The 13,458-nt window shown below is 41.7% G+C and overlaps 2 protein-coding genes and 1 long non-coding RNA gene across 6 annotated transcripts in view; 2 read left to right on the top strand and 1 right to left on the bottom strand.

Annotated features, from left to right (window-relative positions):
- The window catches only part of pimr50 (Pim proto-oncogene, serine/threonine kinase, related 50), a 38,669-nt gene that overhangs the window by 7,778 nt on the left and 17,433 nt on the right, over window positions 1-13,458 (top strand). The window lies entirely within an intron of this gene.
- Window positions 1,513-13,458, bottom strand: part of LOC147837069 (uncharacterized) — a 36,983-nt gene continuing 25,037 nt past the window's right edge. The window contains exon 8 of the mRNA XM_087240676.1: window positions 1,513-2,724. The gene's annotated coding sequence lies outside the window, so the exon portion shown is untranslated. The remainder of the gene's footprint in view (window positions 2,725-13,458) is intronic.
- Window positions 5,108-7,597, top strand: LOC147846317 (uncharacterized). The gene is made up of 2 exons (XR_015478403.1): window positions 5,108-5,179; window positions 7,554-7,597. It is a non-coding gene; the product is annotated as an uncharacterized LOC147846317 (long non-coding RNA).

Below are 13,458 nucleotides of genomic sequence, written 5' to 3' on the forward strand. Positions count from 1 at the left end.
ATAATACTACATGATAACTCTAGACAGCTGGATTGGCTCGGGATAGAACAGGATGAATGTACCCCTTACGATCTTGGTGCTGTCATTCTTTCACCAATAAGATCTAAAAAAGAAATTTATAGAAACAACCCTGTTATTAACAGTGTTATTCGCACCTGGAGACAAATCCAATCTCATTTTAAGGTGGAACCACTACCTTTATCAATGCCAATAGCCGGTAACCCCTCCTTTATACCTTCTACACTAGATAAAGGCTTTTCACAATGGAAAGATGCAGGAATTTACACAGTTAGTGATCTTTACCAGAATGGTGCTTTCGCCACCTTTCAAGAAATCCAAGAAAAATATAAGCTTCACAGAAGTAATTTTTTTAGGTTCTTGCAAGTCAGGAACTATGTACACTCTTACTTGAAATCCACAACAATCAATCCTTCCTGTCTTGACATTTGTCTGAAGGACCATTTTGGTATGGAGAAAATGATTTCCCGCATATATAACACCCTTCAAACCCACCAATCGCCCACAACATCCACGATCAAAAAACTTTGGGAAGACGCGCTAGGATCAGAGATTCCTAATAAAACATGGACAGAGTGTCTGGAAGAAATACATAACTGCTCCATAAACTCCAGACACCAACTTATCCAATTCAAAATTCTACATAGATTGCACTACTCAAAAACAAAGCTTTCTAAAATTTTTCAAATCGTCTCTCAAAATGTGACAAATGCAAAATATCTGACGCATCGCTGCTTCATAGTTATGCCTTATGTTCTAGCTTACAGGACTTTTGGTGCAAAATATTTAAAGTTTTTTCTGAAATCACAGGGCAAACTATTGATCCAGATGAATTTTTAATTGTGTTTGGGGTTTCAAAGCACGAGCTTGGATTGTCCAAGTCTCAGCAACAAATAATTTCTTATGGCCTTTTAACAGCCAAAAAACTTATTCTGACATTCTGGAAAAATAAACTTCCTCTCTCTTTCAAATTATGGCTCAGTGAACTCACAAACACACTCCATTTAGAAAGAATACGGTACCATTTACAGAATAAAAAGCCAAATTTTTTTTAAATATGGGAACCTTTCATAAGGTACTTGGAAGGGAGAAATGGAACAGTTGTTTGATGGGGATATTGTTAAATCATATGGCAGCTCCCATTTTCAGTAATCTTTCTTAAGGGTGTGCACTACAGACGGAAACTGACGGGGGGGGGGGGGTATTATAGGGTTTTATTTTCGTTTGCATACTGTGATCTATTTTGTTTGAGTGCGTATATATTTTGTTTGTTTTTTCCTTCTGTAATGATAAGTTTTTTCCTCTGTCAATTCAGATAATGGTTTACATATTCATATGTAGACTCTGTAAATTGTGTTAGTAGACCAAGGGGAAAATTTGTATGTACGTGTGTATGTGTGTGTGTATATATGTGTATGTGTGTGTATATATATATATATATACGGACATGAAGTTGTAATATAATCACTTGTACCTAATAATTATAGAAGGAAATTTTTGTTTTAATATCTTTTAAATGTATTTTTATTTATTTTTTGCATAAGTAAAATGTGGAGGATCTTTTTTATATATTTGCAAACATTCTGTAATTGTACATATTCTTCCAATAAAAAAAAAGAAATACACTTAATTGGCTAATTATACATTACATACGGACACATAATCATACATGTTCACATACGTTAACACCATACGACACATACCTCATTGGCCTCTAACTCAAGAGGAATAAACTTGAAGGGTTGCAGTTTCTCTTAAACAAACTTCTTTGCACTTCTTAAACCTTAAAAACTTGTTTTAGCACAGCACCTTGTGGCTGAACTACTTGTAGTGGATCGGAAGAATATCTTCATTGCAACAATGAAATAATTCCCAAGCTAAACAAAACAAGAAAAGGTTCCCCCCTCCCCCTTATAGTTTTAGTTAAATAACTTTAAATGAATTAACATGCATTAACAACAAATATACATTACTTATTTATTCTAATGATTAATTTGAACATTTTAACTATTTATTGACTTTTTTAATGTAAAGTTTATGTTTATAGAGTGTAATATATAAGCATTGCTTCTGACGGCAGCTACAAGCAACATCAGTGTGGTTTGTCTCAATCCACACACTCCATTGCCAGTTCCAGAGCAAGGAAGATGAAGTAACATAATGTCAATGATAGCAACGTCAGCCACAGCGTGTTTTTTTTCAGCCCACACATACCTGGCACTCGGAATGGATGCCAGCGAATCTTTTCGTTCATCTTCAGATCTTTAATGCGATGGTCAATCACAGCTTATTCACCTCTCTTTTGGTCGCTTTCTCCTCCGTCTGTTTGCTGCTTGGTGTTGTATTCAGAAGTTACTGTCTCACACACACACCTCTTGACCTTGTCGTTTCTCCCCAGCTGTGACCTTGCTTCACTCAGATAGCAGCCTGCTGTTTTCTTCAGGCAGCTTCAGAGTCCCTCTTTCTCTCCTATTCCCTAGTGGAATCCTTCTCAGGTGATGGAACTTTCCTGCAGTGCCCAGCATGCACCCACGTCGCCCGCTCTGCGACCTTCACTGCTGTCTCGGTGGTCAGTAGCACTTGAAATGGACCCAACCAGAGTTTCGCTCTACAGCTCTTTCTCCTTAGGTCCCTCAACACCACGAAATCGCCAGGCCTCAGACTGTGCAGTGGTCTCTCAGCAGCCTTCCCCTGTGCAGCCTTTACCTGCACACAAACATCGGACAACACATGAGACAATTCTTTACAGTAATTCAACATGTCATTCTCACACACATCTGTTGAGGGTAGCTGCTGTTTTCCCCCATTCACACCTACACGCGGTGGTTTACCAAAGAGAATTTCAAACGGGCTCAAATTCATTTTTGATCTTTTTCTCATTCTCATGTACATCAGGACAATGGGTAGAGCTTGAACCCATGTAAGCCCTGTGTCTTCACAACATTTTGCCAATTTGTTTTTCAGGGTGCCATTTTCTCTTTCCACAGCTACACCTGAAGCCAGATGGTAACTACAATACATGTATGTTCTCAAATCAATTTCCAAATATTGGCCCACTTGTTTGATTGCTTTATTAACAAAATGAGTACCATTATCTAAACTTATTTTTCGTGGTATTCCCCAGCACAATTTCAGTCAGTAACGCTTTTGCTACCGCAGCTGAATCTTGTTTTGAGGTTGGAAAAACTTCAACCCATTTTGACCACATGTCAACCATCACCAAACAGTACCTTTTCCCATTGCATGGGGACAATTCAATGAAATCCATCATCAAATATTCAAATGGCCCTGTTGAAGGTGGATGAGATTGTGGAACTTTTATCGCTCTGGCCACATTATGTGTGTTGCAATTTACACATCGTCTACAGAAATTGTCCGCAAATGTAGTGAACCCCTTTGTTAACCACAGTTCCCTCATTTGTGCAACCATTGCTGTTTTTGACACATGATCTTTACCGTGAAGTAATTTCGCATAATATTGAAAAAATGTTTTGGTAAACACGCCTTGCCCTCAGCACACTTCCACACATTATCTTTCATCACACAGCCAGACTGTCTCCACTTGTTCTACTCTAGCCATCATCGCGAAGGTCTGCATATCCTGCAAAGAAGAACACACGTCATTGTTATCACCAACAGATAGCAAAGAACATTCAGAGTTGTCCTTGTCTTGGGACGCCGCGACTTTTGCTGCTCCATCTGCCCTAGAGTTACCTACAGAAACAGAATCTTTATTGTTAGTGTGCGCTGCGCGCATTTACAAATGGCCAGTTTGTCAGGTAGTAAAATCGCATCCAGCAGCGCTGCCACTAAAGGAGCATGAAGTATTGGTCGACCATCAGACTTTAGAAATTTTCTGTTTCCACAGAGCCCCAAAATCATGAGCTACCCCAAATGCATATATTGAGTCAGTGTAAATGGTAGCCTCTTTTTCTGCCATCAATTTACACCTCTTTCAACGTCACAAGCTCTGCGGCCTGTGCAGAATAGTGCCCTGGCAATTTCCCAGAGGTCACCACATCAAATTCAGTTGTTACAGCGTAACCAACTTTATTCTGGCCTGTTTGTGGATCTTTAAATGGTGACCCATCCACAAAGAGTACATTGTCACAATTTTCAAGTGGTTCGTCAGAAAGGTCAGGTGGTGGTGTACACACCTGTTCAAGTGCTGTTAAACAACAATGCTCTTCCCCACTGAGAGAACATTTTGTCCTCTTTCAAGTGTGCTTGCATGAGAAGCAGAAGCTCCTGTGGTTTTGTGTGTGTATGTGTGTGCGTCGGAGGTCTAAGGTCAACGTCTGGTTTCAGTCTTGCAGGCTGCTCCCCCAGTGGAAAGTCCCGCGCTATACATTTCCTCTTTATGTTGCTTGTATAGTATGCCCATATTAAGAAGTGTCTTCCTTCCGTTGTGTAACTTTTAGAGGTCAGCCCACTATGTATATCTATCCCTGCTCATCCTGTGTGTGTTAGACTGCAGAATAAACCATTCTAACAACAGTTTGGTCTCTTCTCCTGTCTCCAAGTCGACTTGCTGAACCACGCTGAATCTGGTGCCTAATTTAGGGGAATCTTACAGAATTGGGGGCTCGTCCGGGATACATCTGATCAGGTAAGAGAATTTTTATTCACACTGCCTGTTCCGGTGTATCTCAGGGGATTGTGTAAGACTTGTGTTGTTGTACCCGATTAAATTTGGGTTCCACAAGCAGCTGACGTCTGTGTTACTGGCACAGAGTATCCTGTCACTTCCTTATGCGGTAGTAAGTTGCGCAGAAGGATTTGTGTTGTCGTACCCGATTAAATTTGGGTTCCACAAATCAGGGGAATTTATTGAATTGATAATTTTTGAAGTGCACCAGCTTCAGCATCATGGGTCAGGTATATCCAAAACCAGAACCTAGTGAAACTCCAAAAGAGTGGATGGATAGATGTGGCTGGGGATTTTATACTGAACCTTGGCTGTCCAACTTAGCTGGGTGGACAGAGGGGCAATCCCAGTGGAGAGACTTCCCCAGGGAAGGAACCTTTGATCCAGGTGCTCTCCAATCAGCCTATAAATTAACATATGAAGGATATGGGGATCCTGAGTGGGATGATCAGTATATGATAAATGGATATGACACATGGTATACAATGAGCTCTATATGGAGAGATAAAAAGGGCATTTTTACACCTAAAACCATTTTGAAATCTGTCCCCAAACCCAAAAGCAGAAGCAATACTGCCCGTGAGGCAGATAAGAGGGGCTCTCTCGCAGCTGCTAAGACAACTATGATATCACCACCCCCTTACACGGGGCCTCAGCCTGCAGTTTCATGCTCTGCTGCTAGCACTCCCCCTATAATATCTTCTGTTTATCCGCCCCTGACAGAAATTATAAAAAATAAACCAGACCGTTCTAACAGCACAGAAGACGCTACTCCAGCCTCTAATGTGGCTGCCGTGTGGGTTGCTAAACCACGAGGGATAGAGATAATTCCGCCCTCACCCTCTGTTCTGAAGGATCTCATATCTCTTCTGCCCGAAGTTGATAAACCACTGCAATTTGTAGACATGTTGCTGCGCAGTTCACGCCATTGTCAGTTGGTTGGCGCAGATTATCGATTTATCCTCTAAAGCAAAATGGGTTCGTCCTATGACGATGACGAAATGACAACAAAAATACCTGCTCTTGATCCCAAGCATGATATAGTACACACAGAGACAATTAAGGAAGAAACAGATGAGGGCAAAAAGACACGCACTCGTATAAAAACACGCCTCGCGTGGAAAGATGATCAGGAGGAGCTCCTGACACATCTAAAACAGCAGCTTACTAAATACTTAGTACCATAATTACTGGTCTGAATGTGACGCCACGACTGATCCTAATGGAATAATGCTAGATGGCAAGGGCCGTTTATGCCTGCCATCATCCTGTGCACCTTTTCTCGTCCGCGAGTTTCACGGTGTTACACACCGCGGCCGAAGAGGGGTAATAGACACAATGAGTTCCTTTTTGTGCATTAATAATTTATAATTTACAACATCATGTTAATAACACCTTAGATAGATGTCTGATATGCGCTCAAAATAATATCACTAAACCTCAAGCTAAACATCAACAATTGCCCCTTCCTGAAACACTTTTTCAGGAATGGCAGGTAGATTTCACACATCTGCCAAAGAGGGGTCCTAATAAATATTTACTGGTTTTTGTGGACAAATTTTCAAAATGGGTTGAAGCCTTCCCATGCAGTAAGGAAGATGCTAATACAGTTGTCAGATGTTTGACAAGAGAAATCATTCCAAGATATGGTATACCATGTGCCATAGACTCAGATAAGGGAACCTCATTTACTGCGAAAGTAATACAAAATCTAGCTAAAGAACTCCAAATTAATTGGCAGCTACATATTCCCTACCATCCACAATCATCTGGTATAGTAGAACGAACTAATAGGACTATTAAGGATAAATTAAGAAAGGCTATGCAACATGCAGGGCACTCAAATTGGCTCGCCTTGCTACCTCTCGTTTTAGCAGACATGAGGATGTTTCCTCACAAAAGTCTTCACGGTCTCTCTCCTTATGAGACTGTGATGGGACGACCCTTTCCCTCACCATGGAGGCAAAGGGGTACCACACTGGGTGACGGTTCTTTGGATATTCATATGAGTGAATGTGCACAACAGCTACTAACAACATTGCATGCATACTGGACTAACATACATTCTGGTTCAGCCCCGATGCCGGTAGACCCAACACACCCCTTTAAGGTTGGTGACAGAGTAATGATTAGACAGTTCAATAAAATGAGCACAGAACTGGGGGACCCCAAATATGGCCCCCCGACGGATGTCGTGGCTGTAACCAGAACCGCCGTTTTAACCTCCTCTTCTCCACAGTGGATCCATGCAACCAGGATAAAACGAGCACCTATTGAATAATAAAAATGTATAAGTTTTGTACTATGATAATCTGTCTGCAGACTCTCTTTGTTTTATGATCAGGTAAGAGAATTTTTATTCACACTGCCTGTTCCGGTGTATCTCAGGGGATTGTGTAAGACTTGTGTTGTTGTACCCGATTAAATTTGGGTTCCACAAGCAGCTGACGTCTGTGTTACTGGCACAGAGTATCCTGTCACTTCCTTATGCGGTAGTAAGTTGCGCAGAAGGATTTGTGTTGTCGTACCCGATTAAATTTGGGTTCCACAAATCAGGGGAATTTATTGAATTGATAATTTTTGAAGTGCACCAGCTTCAGCATCATGGGTCAGGTATATCCAAAACCAGAACCTAGTGAAACTCCAAAAGAGTGGATGGATAGATGTGGCTGGGGATTTTATACTGAACCTTGGCTGTCCAACTTAGCTGGGTGGACAGAGGGGCAATCCCAGTGGAGAGACTTCCCCAGGGAAGGAACCTTTGATCCAGGTGCTCTCCAATCAGCCTATAAATTAACATATGAAGGATATGGGGATCCTGAGTGGGATGATCAGTATATGATAAATGGATATGACACATGGTATACAATGAGCTCTATATGGAGAGATAAAAAGGGCATTTTTACACCTAAAACCATTTTGAAATCTGTCCCCAAACCCAAAAGCAGAAGCAATACTGCCCGTGAGGCAGATAAGAGGGGCTCTCTCGCAGCTGCTAAGACAACTATGATATCACCACCCCCTTACACGGGGCCTCAGCCTGCAGTTTCATGCTCTGCTGCTAGCACTCCCCCTATAATATCTTCTGTTTATCCGCCCCTGACAGAAATTATAAAAAATAAACCAGACCGTTCTAACAGCACAGAAGACGCTACTCCAGCCTCTAATGTGGCTGCCGTGTGGGTTGCTAAACCACGAGGGATAGAGATAATTCCGCCCTCACCCTCTGTTCTGAAGGATCTCATATCTCTTCTGCCCGAAGTTGATAAACCACTGCAATTTGTAGACATGTTGCTGCGCAGTTCACGCCATTGTCAGTTGGTTGGCGCAGATTATCGATTTATCCTCTAAAGCAAAATGGGTTCGTCCTATGACGATGACGAAATGACAACAAAAATACCTGCTCTTGATCCCAAGCATGATATAGTACACACAGAGACAATTAAGGAAGAAACAGATGAGGGCAAAAAGACACGCACTCGTATAAAAACACGCCTCGCGTGGAAAGATGATCAGGAGGAGCTCCTGACACATCTAAAACAGCAGCTTACTAAATACTTAGTACCATAATTACTGGTCTGAATGTGACGCCACGACTGATCCTAATGGAATAATGCTAGATGGCAAGGGCCGTTTATGCCTGCCATCATCCTGTGCACCTTTTCTCGTCCGCGAGTTTCACGGTGTTACACACCGCGGCCGAAGAGGGGTAATAGACACAATGAGTTCCTTTTTGTGCATTAATAATTTATAATTTACAACATCATGTTAATAACACCTTAGATAGATGTCTGATATGCGCTCAAAATAATATCACTAAACCTCAAGCTAAACATCAACAATTGCCCCTTCCTGAAACACTTTTTCAGGAATGGCAGGTAGATTTCACACATCTGCCAAAGAGGGGTCCTAATAAATATTTACTGGTTTTTGTGGACAAATTTTCAAAATGGGTTGAAGCCTTCCCATGCAGTAAGGAAGATGCTAATACAGTTGTCAGATGTTTGACAAGAGAAATCATTCCAAGATATGGTATACCATGTGCCATAGACTCAGATAAGGGAACCTCATTTACTGCGAAAGTAATACAAAATCTAGCTAAAGAACTCCAAATTAATTGGCAGCTACATATTCCCTACCATCCACAATCATCTGGTATAGTAGAACGAACTAATAGGACTATTAAGGATAAATTAAGAAAGGCTATGCAACATGCAGGGCACTCAAATTGGCTCGCCTTGCTACCTCTCGTTTTAGCAGACATGAGGATGTTTCCTCACAAAAGTCTTCACGGTCTCTCTCCTTATGAGACTGTGATGGGACGACCCTTTCCCTCACCATGGAGGCAAAGGGGTACCACACTGGGTGACGGTTCTTTGGATATTCATATGAGTGAATGTGCACAACAGCTACTAACAACATTGCATGCATACTGGACTAACATACATTCTGGTTCAGCCCCGATGCCGGTAGACCCAACACACCCCTTTAAGGTTGGTGACAGAGTAATGATTAGACAGTTCAATAAAATGAGCACAGAACTGGGGGACCCCAAATATGGCCCCCCGACGGATGTCGTGGCTGTAACCAGAACCGCCGTTTTAACCTCCTCTTCTCCACAGTGGATCCATGCAACCAGGATAAAACGAGCACCTATTGAATAATAAAAATGTATAAGTTTTGTACTATGATAATCTGTCTGCAGACTCTCTTTGTTTTACAGATTTTGGGGGCCCCCTCAGCACAGACAACACCTCTACAGCTGCAATTCACCTCTACAGCAGCACAATTGCGTTTGGGAGACAGATGGGAGCTAAACACGTAGCACTGTCTACCTTAAGGCAAGGGTCAGCATGACTTCCTTTTTGCTGCGGACAATTGGACTGTTTCTCTTTCTTGTTGCTCAAGCTAATGCAGCCAGGCTGAAACGCTGGACACATGATCATGAATTCGGATGGGCAGAGGATGGGGCTGACAATCCTATTGGAACTAATATGTGGTATCAATATGTGAAAGTTTTAGCTAGGTCATATAATGTATCTGGTTGTTATGTATGTTCTGTTATGCCTCATTCAGCCAAGCAAACCCCTCTTTATGCCAAACCCATGAATAAGACCTCTGCTAAATGTTTTGCCAGTTTTGCAGGATCAGGGTACCAGAATCCATATATAATTGTCGATGACTACGATCCATACCGGATTGGCATTAGAAATGGTACATGTGATGCTCTATTTTGGGTAAAATTTGGCCACGCTAAACCCTCACCTATTAGCCACAAGGTTTTTTATTAACCATTCTATTACACACCCTGTGTGTTATAACCAGACCATGGGCTCTCATTTCATGGGAAGCACTGTTAACTGTCAACAAATTGCCTCCTCGGGAGAGGGGGCCCCAGTCGACATCTCAGGACCCTCAAATGGCACTTATGTGGTCCAGGGTGGGTGGTGGTTGTGTGGGAAAAACGCCTACATGTCACTACCGGCCAACTGGACGGGGCAGTGTGCTCCTGTGCATGTGACTGGTCACACTTTTATTGTGACAGCCCAGGTCCTGTCAGTACAGCAAAGAGTTAAACGCAGTGTCCCTGAAATTAAGCCCCATGACTCTGTATGGGGTACTGATGTGCCCGAGGATTTCAAGGTATGGACCACTGGTAACAAAGTGGTATTGGCTCTATTTCCGCAAATAGGTGTGGGAAAAGCTCTACTAAGAATCGAGACCCTGGACTATCGCATGGGCCTATTTCTGAATGCCTCAAAAAAAAAAAAAAAAAAAAAAAATTTAATGAGGCCCAGAATAAGGAGCTGGGTAATCTACGTACCATGGTATTGCAAAATAGAATGGCTCTAGATCTCTTAACAGCATCCCAGGGGGGGGTATGTAAATGAGTACTGCTATGTCTACTCTCCAAGGGTTAAAAATTGCCATGACTTCAGATTATGTTCCCGACACAACTTGGGGTTGGATGATGGGTCTGTTCGGCTGGGTGACTCCTTTCCTTACTATGATAATTCCTGTATGTATTATTTTCCTTCTTATTTGTTGTTGTGGTCCTTTTCTCTTGCAATGTTTAATCAATCGAATCTATGCCACAATGGACAGTATGATGGGTCAACGGTATGATAAGATTCCTCTGCGTTAGGCCTTTGGCCTAAAAGAGGGGACTGAGAGAACATTTTGTCCTCTTTCAAGTGTGCTTGCATGAGAAGCAGAAGCTCCTGTGGTTTTGTGTGTGTATGTGTGTGCGTCGGAGGTCTAAGGTCAACGTCTGGTTTCAGTCTTGCAGGCTGCTCCCCCAGTGGAAAGTCCCGCGCTATACATTTCCTCTTTATGTTGCTTGTATAGTATGCCCATATTAAGAAGTGTCTTCCTTCCGTTGTGTAACTTTTAGAGGTCAGCCCACTATGTATATCTATCCCTGCTCATCCTGTGTGTGTTAGATTGCAGAATAAACCATTCTAACTACAGTTTGGTCTCTTCTCCTGTCTCCAAGTCGACTTGCTGAACCACGCTGAATCTGGTGCCTAATTTAGGGGAATCTTACACCCACCTTCCTCAGTAGGAAGAAGAGTAGCTGCATTCAAACCAGTACATTGTTTAACAGTCTACCTTCATGGTTCTGTAGGAGCAATGACGTCATGAACCCACTCCTCTGATCTACCATCTGAACAAATGGTTTTGTTGGTACAGGTAAACCCAATGCAGGGGCTTCAGCCATTTGTAATTTCATGTTTACAAATGCCTGCTCTGCCTCTGTCGTCCACCCTAGTTTGTCAGTGGATTTCATCCCCTTCCCTAGTGTTAGGGCTCTCAGGGGTTGTTCCAAAATTGCATAATTTGGAATAAATGTGCGACAATATGAGCACATACCCAAAAAAGACAACATTTGGTTTTTTTTTTGTTTTTTTGTGGTTTTGGTACATTTTTTATACCACTCACCCTTTTTTCAGACAGAGATTTGCTGTGTGGTGTAATGACGTGCCCCAAAAAAGTTACCTTTTGTTTACCAAACTGCAATTTTGTCAAACTAACCTTGTGGCCCTCCTTAGCCAAATGCTTAAGGAGAGTCACAGTGTCTTTCACACACATCTCTTCATTCTAAGCACATATCAACAGGTCATCAACATACTGTAACAAAGCAGTTCCAGCTGTCAGGGTCAAAGGTTCCAAACCTCTTAACAACGCTTCATTTTATAAAGTGAAACAGACACCTGACACAGACATGTAAAGGTGTTGCCTTTGCCATTGAAATTAAATGCAAACCAAAACTGGCTGTCTTTGTCCACTGGCAGACTGAAAAATGCATTAGCCAGATCAACCACTGAATAGAATTGTGATTTTTCAGGAATTTGTGACAAAATCGTGTACGGATTTGGAACTAATGGAGCCCTTTGTTTGACAGCTGCATTTACTGCTTGTAAATCCTGTACGAAACGCCATTCTGTAGGCATCCCATTATCCCTTATCTTTTTTACAGAAAAAATAGGGGTGCGAACCTCAGAATTGTTGCATGGTACAATAACACCCTGTTTCAGTAAACCTCAAATACGGGGGTAATGCCCTCAATGGCTTCCCTTTTCAAAGGATATTGTTGTTGACAATGTCTGTGATCAGATTATGCAGTGATTGTCACTGGATCACAACCTTTGATTAAACCAACATCATACTTGCTTTTAGCCCATAATTCACTTGGTATTTCTGCTAAAGCTGGGTGTATGTCTGCAGCGTTAAAGTCAACCATGCAAGAGTTCTTTACGCAAAGTTTGTCAGTCACAGTCACAGTTCTTAAAACAGCTGTTTCAGTTTCACTGTCCACCCTAAAGGCCTGCGAGAGAGCGCTCAGTCTTCGGCTTCAACACACTGCTTCACAAACGGGCCTAAATCAGCCCAAGACTGATGTTTACCCTTGCAAACTGATATGTGAGGCACAGCCTGTGCTGACATGAGATAGAATGAAAGCTGCTTTTCTGACAGAGACACTGAAACTGCACACAGACTATCCTTCCAGTACATTTTCTCTAAAATCAAAGTTTCATTCACATTTGCCTCAAACCAAGCCTTTTCAAACTCTGCATCCCTATCAGTTACGACATGTGACGTACAATGCAGTTCACCAGGAGACATTATATCAATGTCAAAAGGTTTTACACGTTCTTTAGCCAATTTGGAAATTGAATTAGCCCACTCATTGTTTTCAACCAGCCATTCATAAGCCCACTTCGGTGCTTGTGATTCAATTTGTAAACAACAAAATTCCTCTCCTTCAATCACTCTCACACCAGTGGAATCTGCTGTTAAAAACAACTTTTGTTTACACAAAATGTCCCTTCCGAGGATAGGAACGGGGCATTTTGGTGAACAAACAAATTCATATGTTAAAATTTTACCCCCCTCTGTCTCACAGGTCAGCGGAGCTTTAAATCGCTCAACCACTGTATGACCAGATGCAGACAGAGACTCGTGAAATTTGTTTGTTAAAGGTATTTCACACTGCAGGTCACATAGTCGTATGCAAGATATGCTAGCTCCACTATCAGCTAGAAACTCAACCAATGTATTCTCAATCAACATAGAATATTTTGGCATATTAAAAAAAATGCTTGACTATTAAAACAATGCCATTTCATCAGAAAAATGATCAACATTACTGTGATCAAAATTACAGTGGGAAATGCAAGCTTTTCCTTCATTGCAGAGAGCCAGTATGTCAGTGTATGTGAATATGTGTGTATAAAAATGTGTCTGCATTTAACATGTTAGTAAAAAAATGTTCACTTCCCTTTACTGTA

The sequence above is a fragment of the Danio rerio genome, chromosome 2, assembly GCF_052040795.2.
Source record: "Danio rerio strain M-AB ecotype USA chromosome 2, GRCz13ab, whole genome shotgun sequence".
Taxonomy (NCBI): Eukaryota; Metazoa; Chordata; class Actinopteri; order Cypriniformes; family Danionidae; genus Danio; species Danio rerio.